This window comes from Manis pentadactyla, chromosome 15 (assembly GCF_030020395.1).
Source record: "Manis pentadactyla isolate mManPen7 chromosome 15, mManPen7.hap1, whole genome shotgun sequence".
Taxonomy (NCBI): domain Eukaryota; kingdom Metazoa; phylum Chordata; class Mammalia; order Pholidota; family Manidae; genus Manis; species Manis pentadactyla.
In genome coordinates this window covers 14,023,478-14,038,568 of record NC_080033.1, presented here as the reverse complement: position 1 = coordinate 14,038,568, position 15,091 = coordinate 14,023,478, and the positions used below count along the sequence as shown (strand labels likewise).

The 15,091-nt window shown below is 36.9% G+C and overlaps 1 protein-coding gene across 1 annotated transcript in view; it reads left to right on the top strand.

Moving 5' to 3' along the window:
• Positions 1-9,505, top strand: part of LOC118907896 (zinc finger protein 607-like) — a 35,420-nt gene extending 25,915 nt beyond the window's left edge. Inside the window, exon 5 of the mRNA XM_057493475.1 lies at positions 9,099-9,505. The gene's annotated coding sequence lies outside the window, so the exon portion shown is untranslated. The remainder of the gene's footprint in view (positions 1-9,098) is intronic.
• Positions 9,506-15,091: the final 5,586 nt, after the last annotated feature.

The window sequence follows — 15,091 nt, the reverse complement described above, 5'->3', positions numbered from 1 at the left end:
GGATTCAATATTAAGTACCATACTAATAAGGAGTTCAGTTTTTGTCTTGAGTGGGTATTAGAGAAACACTGAAACAATTTTAGCAGGAGAGTGATGTTATCAGATTAACCTTTTAGAACGTTCACTCCTCCAGCCTGGATCTGGACTGGGGATCAAGGCAAGACAACCAGCAAGATGGCTACTGAAGTAGTAGAGATGGGAAATAATTATATATTCTGATGAGGAGCAGTGGGAAAGGAAAAGCAAATGATGAGAGCAATATAAACTATTCAGGAGGTGTAATCTATGAGTTTTGAAGATTAATTGGCTATAGAGAGTCAGGAAAAGAGAAATCTAGAATGGTTCCTGGGTTTTTGAACTAGGCTCTGAATGAAATTTGATGTATCCAAATAGACTAAAGAAGAGTAAGAGCAGGTATGTAGGAGAGAGCACTTTTGGTCTGGGTTTATTGAGGTGGTTATGGAATATCTGAATGAAGACAATTGGATATGTGGGTTTGGAGACTAAGAAAAAGGTCTAAGTTGGAAACAAATCTATGAAAATGATGAATATTCAGGGACAGCTGAAGCCAGGTGTTGGAGGAGTGTGCCCACAGGAGAGTATGCACCATGAGGAGACTGGACACCAGGTGATGATGGGGAAGCACACAGAGAAGGAGCAACTACAGAGAGGATGTTCTCCCAGAAATCAGAAGAGAGTCCCATGACAGTAGGTCAGTTGTGACAGAGGTCAAGTAAGACAAGCCAGAGCGGGTTTGGCACGAGGTGCTGGTGTCCTTAGTAAGAACAGTACCGAAAGAGTAGTGATTCCTGAAGTCAGACCAGAAGAAGCAGAGGAGTAAATGAAAAGTAAGAAATTCAAGACCATTTAAGTGCAGCTTTTCAGAAGCTTGGGGGTGAAGGGGAGAGAAAGTGAGAGAGGAAGAGAGAAAGAACAGTATATACAGTAAAGGAAAGCTTTTTTCCTTTACAATTTTTCCTTAAATAGTAATTTTTTATAATTTTTATAAAATATAATTCTAAAATTTAATAATTTTAAAGTGATTTTTCATTAAGCTCAACAGACATAAGATTACTCTGTCAAATTGCTATTGAAATTCCTAAATGCATACCGGAATTTCTGTACTTATCTTACTGAGGACCATGGAAGACCCCTGGGCCAGCGCCAGAGTGTATGGAGGATCACCCTGGGATTCCAATACCTAGCTGAACATTTTCAAGTACATCTCTTCCACCTAGCACGTTACTCTCTCACTTGAATTTCCACCATGGGTAAAGCTTAAACGCTAAAATCCTGCATGTTTCAAGGGCATGTGTGGGAAGACCAAATTGGCTCCTGGAGAGATGGATTTTTTTTTAATGAGATAATCAAACATGTTTAAATGTCAGGAGGAAGAAGCCATTAAGGACGGTGTGTGAAAATACAGAAAAAAGAGAGCAGGCTGCCCCATCAAACTGATGTGAAGAGAAATGAGGGTTAGATCCCACAGTCTCAAAGACTCCCTAAAGTTTCCTGTTTTAGTTTAAGACTAGTTGCTCTGGCTGGGAAAATGCAAAATGCCTGACACTTCTGTCTAGATCCTGGGTTAACACTCCATTCCACCAGGTTTGCAGTGAGTGTCAGGCATTTCACTTTAACCTACCTTGGCCTCAGAGAGGAATACTCTTTTTTCCCCTACAAAAGCCTTTAAAAAAAAAAGTGAGATAATGAATTTCAAAAGGCTTTATAATGAAAAAACACCATATAAATTTAGGGTGCTATCATTGTGAGAAGTGAAGAGACACACTGAGATTGAAGAAGAACAGGAGAGACGAAAAGAGAAATTCTAGAATCAAATAGACTTAACATTTATCATTCTAGGTTCTGCAACTTCAATGTTTGCTTTTTTCCTTTAGACTTCTCACACTGAATAAAGTTTTATCTCACATATGGCAGATGTCTTAATGAGCCCAGTGGGGCCAATGCCACTCAATATACATTCTCCAAGTTGGAAAAACCTGTTACTAACATCCTATATCACATTCCCTCTCCATTCTCTCCAAGCTCACACAAGTTTATCCTTCACAGAAGATAACATGCCCCTAATTCCAGAAGAAACAGACTAGTCACAGCTTCCTATAGAAAGAGTGTCACTGGCTCCAGCAGCATAATGGTACTGCCTCACCCAACCCCGCCCCTGCCACACACACTTGTGTCCAGTGAAAAACCTCAGCCCTGGTTAAATCCAATTCTCTGCCTACTACATACATGCTTGCATCCATATAGATAAACATAGCTGGAGATATATCCGCCATGCTGACTAATTTCGTTGAAATGCATGACCACGAACCTCAAATAGGAACATCCTGCTGCCTGGCAGTCTTACTGCATGTTCCAGGTCTATTCATTCTATCACTCTCCTGGATCTCTACATTATTTCTCTCCTCAAACTTCCAACATGTCCTCCCTCCTTCACTCATTTGATGACCTTGCTTTCTATTTCAATGTGAATGTTAGAAATAACCATAAGAAAACTTCTTCATGCTCCCACCATGGCATTTATACTCATCTACCTCCCCCTTCTCTCAATTACTCTAGATGAATAGTCCATGTTCCTAAGACCCATCCCTGCAGTTTCCACTGGATCTCATTACTCACCTACTCAAAGTAACGCTCTAGGAATTTCCCCCTCTCTCCTGGATCATTCCCATCATTACACATACATACATACAGTGATATCCCTCATCTTAAAAAAAAAAAAAAAAAGCCCTCCTTTGGCCATGTATTCTCCAGCTAGCACCCTATTTCTCTGCCTTTTTTTCAACTTTTTTTGATTGCTGTAAAATACACAAAATTTACCATTTAACCATTTTTAGGGTACAGTTCAATGGTATTAGATACATTCATAATGTGCAGTCATCACCACCATCCATCTCCCATAATTTTCATCTTGTCAAACTGAAACTCTATATACCTATTAAAACAATAACTCCCCATTCTGCCCCCCCCTCAGCCCTTCACAACCCCCATTCTGCTGTCTGTCTTTATGATTTTGACTACTCTAAGTACCTCCTTTAAGTGGAATCCTACAGTATTTTTCTTTTGTAACTGGCTTATTTTACTTAGCATCATGTCCTCACAGTTCATCCATGTTATGGCATATTGCAGAATTTCTTTCCTTTTTAAGACTTAATAATATTCCATTGTATGTATGTAATACATTTTGCTTATCCATTCGTCCATCACTGGACGCTTAGATTGCCCCAACATTTTAGCTATTGTGAATAATGCTGCTATTAACATGAGTTTACAAATAGCTCTTCAAGATCCCATTTTCAATCTTTTGTATATATCCAGAACTGGAATTGCTGGATCATATGGTAATTTTATTTTTAATCTTTTGAGAAACTGCTATACTGTTTCCACGGTGGCTGTACCATTTTACATTCCCACCAACAATGCACAGATGTGCTCAGCTTCATATATTCTCACCAATACTTGCTTTCTGGATTTTTTCTTTTGTACTAGCCATCCTAATAGATATGAGGTAGTATCTCATTGTAGTTTTGATTTTTATTTCCTTAATGACTAGCAATGCTGAGCATCTTTTCATGTGCTTATTGGCCATTTGTATATCATCTTTGGAGAAATGTCTGTTCAAGTCCATTGCCCAGTTTTAATTGGGTTGATTTATTTTTGAGTTTTAGGAGTTCTCTCTATATTCTGGATATTAATCCCTTATCATATATATGATTTGTAAATATCTTTGCCCATTTTGTAGGTTGCCTTTTTACTTTGTTGATAGTGTCTTTTGATGTACACAATTAAACATTTTTCATAAAGTTCAATTTTAAAATCTTTTTGTTTTGTAACCTGTACCTTTGGCTTCATATCCAAGAAATCATTGCTAAATCCAGTGTTACAAAGTTTTATCCTATGTTTTCTTCTAATAGTTTTATTGTTTTGGGGGCTTACATTTAGGTCTTTGATACATTCTGAGTTAATTTTGTGTATAATATTAGATAAGGATCTAATTTCATTCTTTTACATGTAGATATCCACTTTTCTCAGCATTATTTGTTAAAAAGCCTATCCTTTCCCCCATTGAATGGTCTTGGCAGCCTTGTCAAAAGTCATTTATGCAAGCATTCATTTCTGGCCTCTATTCTAGTCCATTGGTTTACATTTGTATCTTTAGGCCAACATCACATAGTTTTGATTACTGTAGCTTTGTGGTAAGTTTTGAAATCAGGAATTGTGAGTCCTCTAGTTCTGTTCTTTTTTTCAAGATTGTTTTGGCTAGTCAGGGTACCTTAAAATTCCATACACATTTAGGATAGGTTTTCTATTTCTGCATAAATCATCACTGTGTGTTTGAAGAGAATTGCATTGACTCTGTAGATCACTTTGAGCAGTATTGACATTTAATAATATTAAATCTTCCAATCCACAAACATGGGATGTGTTATTTATTTATCTTTAATTTCTTTCAGCAATTTTTGTAGTTTTCATTATACAAGACTTTTGCCCCCTTGGTTAGGTTAATTTGTAAGTATTTCACTCTTTTGATGCTGTTATAAACTGAGTTATTTTTGTAATTTACTTTTCAGATTGTTCATCGTGTGTAGAAATGCAACTGATTTTTGTGTTTTAACTTTGTATTCTGCTACTTTGGTGAATTCTTTTAGTAGGTTTAACATTTTCAGCTTTTTTTGTGGTCTTCAGAATTTCCTACATATAAGATCATATCTGCAAACAGATCATTTTACTTTTTCCTTTTCAATTTGGACCCCTTTTATTTCATTTTCTTGACTGATTGATCTGGCAATAATTTACAGTATTATGTTGAAGAGAAGTAGTAAAAGTAGGCATCCTTGCCTTGTTCCTAATTTTAGAGGAAAAGCTTTTAGCTTTTCAGCATTGGGTATGATGTATGCTGTGGGTTTTCATATATGACCTTTGTTACATTGAGATAGTTTCCTTCTATTCCTAGTTTTATGAGTTTCTCATTATGAAAAGGTGCTGAATTTTGTCAAATGCTTTTTTTTGTATCAACTAAGATGGCTGTTGTTTTTTTCCCCTTCATTCTGTTAATGTGGTGTCCATTGATCAAGTTTTGAATGTTGAATTATCCTTGCATTCTAAGAATACATCCCACTTGGTCACAGTGTACCATCCTTTTAATATGCTGCTGATTTCAGTTTGCTAGAATTTTGTTGAGGATTTTTGTATCAGTGTTCATAAAGGATATTGATCTGTAGTGCATGTGCACTTGAGAAGAATGTGTAAACTGTTGTTGGGTAGATTATTCTGTGTGTCTGTTAGATCTAGTTGGTTTATTGTGTTAAGTCCTCTATTTCCTTATCTTCTGTCTGGTTGTTTATCCATTAATGTGAGTGAGGTATCGAAGTCTTCAACTATTACTGTAGAACTATCAATTTCTTCCTTCAGTTCTGTCAGTTTTTGCTTTATATATTTTGATGGGCTATCTTTAGGTGCATGAATGTTTACAATAGTATCTTCTTGCTGTACTGAAACTTTATACATATATATTATCCTTTATCTCTTGTAAGCTTTTTTATTTAAAGGCTTTTTTGTCTGATATAAGTGTAGCCACCTCTGCTTTCTTATGGTTAGTATTTGCATGGAATATCTTTTCCCACCCTTTCACTTTCAATCTATTTGTATCTTTGGATCTAAAGCAAGCCTCTTGTAGAAAGCATATAGCTGGATCATGTTTTTTTTTAATCCATTCTGCCAATCTCTGTCTTTTGACTGAACACTTTAATCTATTTACATTCAAAGAAACTACTGGTAAGGATGGACTTCTGTCATTTGGCTATTTGTTTTTTTTGTTTTTTCGTTTTGTTTTGTTTTGTTTTTTTGTAGATAATTATTTTTTATTGAAGGGTAGTTGACACACAGTATTACATTACATTAGTTTCAGGTGTACAACATAGTGACTCAACATTTATATACATGACAATTCTAGGTACCAGCTATCACCTTACCAAGCTGTTACAATATCTTGACTATTTTCATTACATCCCGGTTACTTATTATTTTACCATTGGAAGTGTATACTTTTTTTTGTGTGTGTGTGTGTGTGTGTGAGGGCATCTCTCATATTTATTGATCAAATGGTTGTTAACAACAATAAAATTCTGTATAGGGGAGTCAATGCTCAATGCACAATCATTAATCCACCCCAAGCCTAATTTTCATCAGTCTCCAATCTTCTGAGGCATATTTGTTTTTTATATGCCTTAATTTTTTGTCCCTCGTGTCCTGCATTACTGGCTTCTTTTGTGTTTATCAGTTTTTTTGGACTGAAATGTTTAGATTAATTTCCTTATGTATATATTCTATAGCTATTTTATTTGTGGTTACCATGGGGATTACATTTAACATGCTAAAGTTATAACACTCTTAATTTGAATTTTTGAAAATATCTACTCCTTTGCAGCTCTTTCCCCACCCCTTTTAGTTGTTGATGTCACAGAATCACATCTTTATACATTGTGAGCCCCAAAACATCAACTAATAATTCTTTAAATGTATTAGTCTCTTAAATTACATAGAAGTCAAAACTTGTGGCCTATAAAACAAAGTTACAATAATACTATCTTTTAGACTAACAAATTTTTTCTTTAAATGTAGTAATCTCTTAAATCATGTAGAAAACAAAAACTGCAGTTACAAACCATTTTTACAATGAATACTAGCTTTTATAATTGCCTATGTAATTACCTCTATTGATATCTTTAGTTCTTCATACAGATTTGAGTTACTGTCTAGTGCCCTTTCATATCACCTTGCAGGACTCCCTTAAACATTTCATTCAGAACAGTATAGTAGTAATAACCTCTCTCAGGTTTTGTTTATCTGGGAATATCTTAATTTCTCCCTCACTTTTGGAGGGCAGTTTTGCTGGGTATATGATTCCTAGTTGACATTTTTTTTCTTTCAGCACTTTTAATATAGTTTTCTGACGTGATCTTCAAAGTTTCTGATGAGAAATCTGCTGATAGTCTTATTAAGGAGCCCTTATATATGATAATTTGCTTTTTCTCTTGCTGCTTTCAAGATTTTCTTTGTCTTTCGAAAGTTTGATTATAATGTGTCTTGATGTAAGTCTCTTTGATTCATCCTACCTTGAATTTGAATTTCTTGAATGTTTATATTCATGTCTTTCATTAAATTTGGAATGTTTTCAACCATTATTTCTTCAAACATTTTTTCTGTTTTGAGAGTTCTTTTCTCTTTTGCTCCTCCTCTAGGACTCCCGCAATGTGTATGTTGGTCCATTTGAAGGTGTCCCAAAGTCCCACAGGTTTGATTTTCTTCAATCTTCTTTATTTCTGTTCCTCAGACTTGATAATTCCATTATCCTATCTTCAAGTTCACTGATTCTTTCTTCTGTCTGTTCAAATCTGCCTTTGAGTCCCTCTAGTAAATTGATCATCTCAGTTATTGTACTCTTCAGCACTTGTCTTTAGGTTTTTTATCTCTTCACTCATAACTTCCATTTTGGTCATACATCATTTTTAAGTTTCTCCACATCATCCTTTAGGTCTTTGAGCTTCTTAAGACAGTTGTTTTTAAGTCTTTGTCTAGTATAACTGTAAACAGGTCTTTTTCAGGGACAGTTTCTGTTGATTGATTTATTTCCTTTGAATGGGTCATACTTTCCTGTTTCTTTGTATGCCTTATGATTTTTTTGTTGACCATTGGACATCTGAATATAATGAATGTGAAAATCTGTAAATAAGATTCTCCCTTTTCCTCTGGGTTTGCTGGGTTTTGTTACTATTATTATTATTATTATTATTATTATTATTATTATTATTATTATTATTATTTTGTCAGTGGCTGCTTTTGTGCTGAGGGCCAGCCTGATGACTTCTTGGGTCTTTTTTTGGGCATTTCCCTTGTATGTATGGTCACTTTCTAATTTTCCCTGTGTATACAACTGATTTTGAATGTCCTATACTGTTTAATGCCTGGCCCCAGAGGGGAAAAATTGAAAAATGAATAGGGGAAATAAAAGTACTGGCCCTTTAAATCCCCTCCCTGGAAGTCATTTCAGCCTGGTGGGGGAGGAGCTTGCAACAATAAAGGAGATAGATTGTTGGGTGGCTGCCCACCTCCTTGAACCTCCATGATCAGAAGCAGCAATCAGTGATATGACCATAGATCTCTGGTGTTTGGAGGACATTGTCATTTTTGTTTATCCTTGCTGCTGTAAGCTGTGTGTGCAAGCTTCTCTAGGAACACATGCACAGCTGCCTGCCATTGGGCTGGGAATAGGAGATGAGTAGCTTAAATTGACCAAAACTAACTGCAGTTTACCATTCAAGTATTTCTCTGCAGGCTGCAAGCTTTCAATAGACTCTAGAGTCCCAACATAGCTTATAGCAGACAGATTCAGACAGTGCAGTTGTTGTTGAGGTGCAGAAACAGATTCCTGATGCTTCCTACATTGCCACTGTCCCAGTATCCTCTCCTTTATTTTATAGGAACTGATTAATTTTATTTAAATCCCCTGGAAGTCATTTCAGGAATAAGGGGGAAGAGTTTGCAACAGTAGAAAAGGTACATTGTTATATGGTCTGCTTTATTTTATAGAAACACCTACTGAATCCATTACAAAAGTAACACAGGTAAGAACCCAGAAAACATTGTGTTGCTTACCTATGAGATGCATGTAGGGCAAAATGGGGTAGATAGGATATGGGAGAGAATGACACTTCTCTGAGTATACTTTTTGTATACTCTTGACTTTTGAAAGCATGCTACCATTATACATACTGAAGCAAAAATAAAATTTAGGAGGGAAATAATCCTATAACTGAAAGCACACTGAGAGAAATGAGCTAAATTGTATTTCAAATGAATAACATAACCCTAAAGGAAAAAGGAAGGAAGGACTATACAAATATCTTATGTGCACAGTATTTGACAAATGCTCTGTCTTGGACAAGGTAGGGTGTGTATGAGAAAAGAATTGCAAATAAAGCCGGAGCCCTTTTTAATGGGTTTATTTATTATAGTGGTGTGATATAATGAGTTAAAAGAAATACATATTTGGTCATTCATATGATGAAATATATTTCCAGGTATATTTGATCTTCATCCACAGTTCCTGAAAACACTGAAGAGTCTTAAAGGTGAAACAGGTGTTTTGTCATGCTAATGAGAGACTTTTGGACCCTACCTGAGGGCAGGGGCTGGAGGCTGAATCAACCAATAGCCAATAATTTAGTCGATCAGGATTATGCAATGAAGCCCTCACAAAACAAATGAGAAGAGCTCACTCGCTCTCTGCTCTGCCTGCTCTGCTCAGTTGTTTCCTGCTTCTCGGCCAGAGAGAGCCTCTACTCTTGGGGACCCAAAACACTTCCACATTCCACCAAGCCAGGCCCCAAGTTCCACAAGGATAGAAACTCCTTTATTTGGGACCTTGCCCTATGTATCTCTTCATCTGGTTGTTAACTTGTATCCTTCATTAAACTGGTAAATGTAAGTGTTTTCCTGAGTTCTGTGAGCCACTCTAGCAAGTTAATTGAACCTAAGGGGGAGACCGTGGAAATGATCTGTAGCTGGTAGGTCAGAAGTACAGGTAACTGCCTGGGGCTTGCAACTGGCATCTGGAGTTGGGGATAGAGGGCAGTCTTGTAGGACAGAGCTCTGAACCTGGGGAATCTGGTGCTGTCTCTGGGCAGATGGCACCAGGTTTGAGTTCTCAGACACCCTGCTGGTGTTTGAGAACTGCTTGGTGTTAGTACGTATGGGAAGACCTCCCTCCCACATACTTACACACATTGGAATCAGGTCTGGAAACCTGAATGGAGTTATACTACTATTACTGCTGTGTATAATATTGTTTTTGTTATACATATATGGAAGAAGAAAATACACCATTTCATTTGGTGTCAGATGAGTGATAATCACAAGTGGTATGGGCAAAGCAATTCTGAAACTATTTTAAATGCATCAGAGAGACTTAAGTCAATGTATTTTTTGGTGTTGGGAGTCAAGGGTACTCACTGTGGAAGAGAGGACATACAAATATAAAATAGGGACTGGCAACAGTGACCCCCTTGGAAGATGGATTGAAATTGGAGGTATTGGTAGGAACTCATAATCTCTAAAATATGTATATATATATATATATATATAAAAGCATGTTTATGTACACATGCATATATATATGCATGTATATATATATACACATACATATATGCATATATACATACATATATTTCCTAGCTGTATCTGCTGAAAGGCCCAAGAGGAAGTCACCCCAGTAGCAATTAGCACACTTAGTGCCCAGTCTTAATTGCTTCCATAACAAACTACCACAAACTGGGTGGCTTAAAACAACAGAAATTTATTCTGTCACAATCCAGGAAGCCAGAAATCCAAAATCAAGGTGTTACAAGGTTCTTTCTGGAAGCAATGAGGGAGACTCTCTTCCAATCCTCTCTCCTAGCTTCTAGTTGTTGCTAACAATTTTTGGTGTTCCTTGGCTTGTAAGTGCTTCACTCTAATCTCTGCCTCTGTCATCACAGGACCTTCTTCCCTATATATGTGTATCACAAATCACTCTCTCATTATAAGGACACAAGTCATTGGATTTAGGTTCTACTTTAAGCCAATATGACCTCATATTAAAACTTGATTACATCTACAAAAACAGCATATTTCCAAATAAGGTCACATTCACAGGTACCACAGGTTAGAACTTTTTTTGGAGACACAATTCAAATCACAACAGCCTTCATTCCATTCCCCATTAAGGTAAACCAGTTGTCCCAGAGAATTAGCTAATGCCAGAGCCGGAGAAGGGTGGGTACAAGATGAGCCTGGAAATTCATATCTTAACACTTTATCTCAAAAGCTGACCACTCTAAAAACCAGCTAGTAAATGTAAGAGTTTTTCTATCACCAGACTGTGCTTTATTATAATCATTTATTCATTAACTAAGCATTTATTACATAACAACTACAACCTAGTCTGTGTCTTCAAGTCTGGGAATACAAATAAGACTCTCTGGGGAGGATTAAATATAGCAGCATGAGAGGAGAGACAGAGGCTTCCTTCTAAAACTGGATACAATTAGAAAATATAGTTGGTGCAACTAATCCTGAGAGAGCAACAGGAAAGAGGATGGCAGCAGACTGCATATACCTGGAGAAAAGAGCAGACCTCATGGAACAGGGTAATGTACCAAAGCTGTGGCCCAGCAGGACCCAAGCCCTTCCCCCACCCCAGCTCACCAGTGGGAGGAAGAGAAGTGGAGCAGGGAGGGAGTGGAAGGCCTGGGACTGCTGAATACCTAGCTCTGGAGATCTGCACTGAGAGCACAAACCTACGTTTCATGGTGCTTTCATGATACTCTTGTGATTACTGGGTTGGAAAGCTAATACAGGCAGAATTCCTGGAGAGACTAAGATTCCAGCCACTTGTGGAAAGCAGGGATCCATATCCAGCTGCTCTGGGACAAAAACTTATACCACCTGTGTGCTTGGCCCACTGGTTCGCGCAGTAGAGACAGGCACAGCAGCCGGGAAGCAGGAAACAGCTCTTTCCTCCCCCCAGGCACCAATACCATTGGGCTGTGACCCCTGACATTGCTTCAGGGGCTGAACAGCTCCAGGGAGTAGAGCTTCTGGACACTAGAGGGCGCCATATACAAATATGAAATGCCAAAGGACCCTGGTCCAGAGTAAAACTAATATAACTCTGGAGAAATATTTAAATGACATGGACCTTATGACTTTTCCTGAAAGGGAGTTCAAAATAAAAATCATCAATGTGCTAATAGAGGTACGGAAAGATATCCAAGAACTCAGGAATGAATTCTGGTCGGAGATCCAATCATTGAAGAGCACGATGGCGTGTATTAAAAGCAGGTTGGATATGGTGGAGGAGACAATAAATGAAATAGAAACTAGAGAAGAGGAATACGAAGAAGCTGAGGCAAAGAGAGAAAAAAGGATCTCTAAGAATGAAAGAATATTGGGAGAAATGTGTGACCAATCCAAACAGAACAATATTTGCATTATAGGGATACCAGAAGAAGAAGAGAGAGAAAGGGATAGAAAGTGTCTTTAAAGAGGTAGTTGCTGAAAACTTCCCCAATCTGGGGAAGGACATAGTCTCTCAGGCCATGGAGATCCACAGATCTCCCAACACAAGGGACCCAAGGAAGACAACACCAAGACATATAGTAATAAAATTGGCAAAGATCAAGGATAAGGACAGACTATTAAAAGCAGCCAGAGACAGAAATAAGATCACATACACAGGAAAGCCCATCAGGCTAACATCAGACTTCTCGGCAGAAACCTCACAGGCCAGAAGGGAGTGGCATGATGTATTAAATGCAATGAAGCAGAAGGGCCTGGAACCAAGATTATTTTATCTGGCAAGATTATCATTTAAATTTGAAGGAGGGATTAAACAATTTCCAGATAAGCAAAAGCTGAGAGAATTTACCTCCCACAAACCATCTCTACAGTCTATTTTGGAGGGACTGCTATAGATGGAAGTGTTCCTAAGGTTGAATAGCTGTCACCAGAGGTAATAAAACCACACAGTAAAGAAAGTAGAACAGTCAATTACTAACCAAATGCAAAATTAAATTAACTATCCCCAAAGTCAATCAAGGGATAGACTAATGTGATACCTAATATATAAAGAATGGAGGAGGAAGAAAAAGGAGGAGAAAAAGAAAAGAACCTTTAGGTTTCATTTGTAACAGCATATTAAGTGAGTTAAGTTAGACTCTTAGATAGTAAGGAAATTAACCTTGAACCTTTGGTAACCACGAATCTAAAGCCTGCAATGGTATTAAGTACATACCTATCGATAATCACCCTAAATGTAAATGGACTGAATGCATCAATCAAATGACATAGAGTCACTGAATGGATAAAAAAACAAGACCATCTATATGCTGCCTGCAAGACACTCACTTTAAACCCAAAGACATACACAGACTACAAGTGAAGGTATGGAAAAAGATATTTCATGCATACAATAGGGAGAAAAAAGCAGGAGTTGCAGTACTTGCATCAGCAAAATAGACTTCAAAACACAGAAAGTAACAAGAGACAAGGATAGTACATAATGATAAAGGGGTCAATCCAACAAGAAGATATAACCATTATAAATATTTATGCTCCCAACACAGGAGCACCCACATATGTGAAACAAATACTAACAGAATTGAAAGGAGAAATAGAATGCAATTCATTCATTCTAGGAGACTTCAACACTCCACTCACTCTGAAGGACAGATCAACCTGATAGAAAATAAGTAAGGACACAGAGGCACTGAACAACACAATAGAACAGATGGACCTAACAGACATCTACAGAACTCTACACCCAAAAGCAACAGAATACACATTCTTCTCAAGTGCACAAGGAACATTTTCAAGAATAGATCATATACTAGGCCACAAAAAGAGCCTCAGTAAATTCAAAAAGATTGAAATTGTACCAACCAGTTTCTCAGATCACAAAGATATAAAACTAGAAATAAATTACACAAAGAAAATGAAAAATCCCACAAACACATGGAGGCTTCAGAACATGCTCCTAAATAACCAGTGCATCAGTGACCAAATAAAAACAGAGATCAAGCAATATATGGAGACAAATGACAATAATAATTCAACACTGCAAAATCTGTGGGACGCAGTCAAGGCTGTGCTAAGAGGAAAGTATATTGCAATATAGGCCTACCTCAATAAAGAAAAACAATCCCATATAAGCAGTCTAAACTCACAATTAATGAAACTAGAAAAAGAAGAACAAAAGAGGCCCAAAGTCAGTAAAAGGAGGGACATAATAAATATTAGGGCATAAATAAATAAAATTGAGAAGAAAAAAACAATACAAAGAATCAATGAAAGCAAGAGCTGGTTCTTTGAGAAAATAAATAAAATAGATAAACACATAGCCAGACTTATCAAGAAAAAAAGAGAGTCTACTAAAATAAACAGAATCAGAAATGAGAAAGGAAAAATCACAATGGACACCACAGAAATACAAAGAATTATTAAAGAATACTATGAAAAATTATATGCTAACAAACTGGATAACCTAGAAGAAATGGACAACTTTCTAGAAAAATACAACCTTCCAAGGCTGACCAAGGAAGAAACAGAAAATCTGAACAGATCAATTACCAGCAACAAAATTGAACTGGTAATCAAATACCTACCTAAGAACAAAACTCCTGGACCAGATGGCTTCACCACTGAATTTTATCAGACATTTAGAGAATACCTAATACCCATCTTCCTTAAAGTTTTCCAAAAAGTAGAGAAGAAGGGAATACTTCCAAACTCATTCTATGAGGCCAGCATCACTCTAATACCAAAACCAGGCAAAGACACCACAAAAAAATAAAATTACAGACCAATATCCCTGATGAAGATAGATGCAAAAATACTCAACAAAATATTAGCAAACCGAATTCAAAAATACATCAAAAAGATTATCCATCATGATCAAGTAGGATTTATTCCAGGAATGCAAGGATGGTACAATATTCAAAAGTCCATCAACAGCATCCATTATATTAACAAAAAGAAGGACAAAAACCACATAATCATCACCATAGATGCTGAAAAATCATTTGACAAAATTCAACATCCATTCATGATAAAAACTCTCAACAAAGTGGGTATAGAGGACAAGTACCTCAACATATATGACAAACCCACAGCCAACATCATACCTAACAGCAAAAGGCTGAAAGATTTTCCTGTAAGATTAGGAACAAGACAAGGATGCCCACTCTCCTCACTTTTATTCAGCATAGTACTGGGGGTCCTAGGCATGGCAATCAGACAACACAAAGAAATAAAGGCATTCCGATTGGTAAGGAAGAAGTTAAACTGTCACTGTTTGCAGATGTTATGATACTGTACATAAAAGCCCTAAAGAATCCACCCCAAAAGTATTAGAAATAATAACTGAGTTCAGTAGTTGCCAGATAAAAAATTAATACACAGAAATCTGTTGCATTCCTATATACTAATGATGAGCTAGCAGAAAGAGAAATCAGGAAAACAACTCCATCTGCAATTG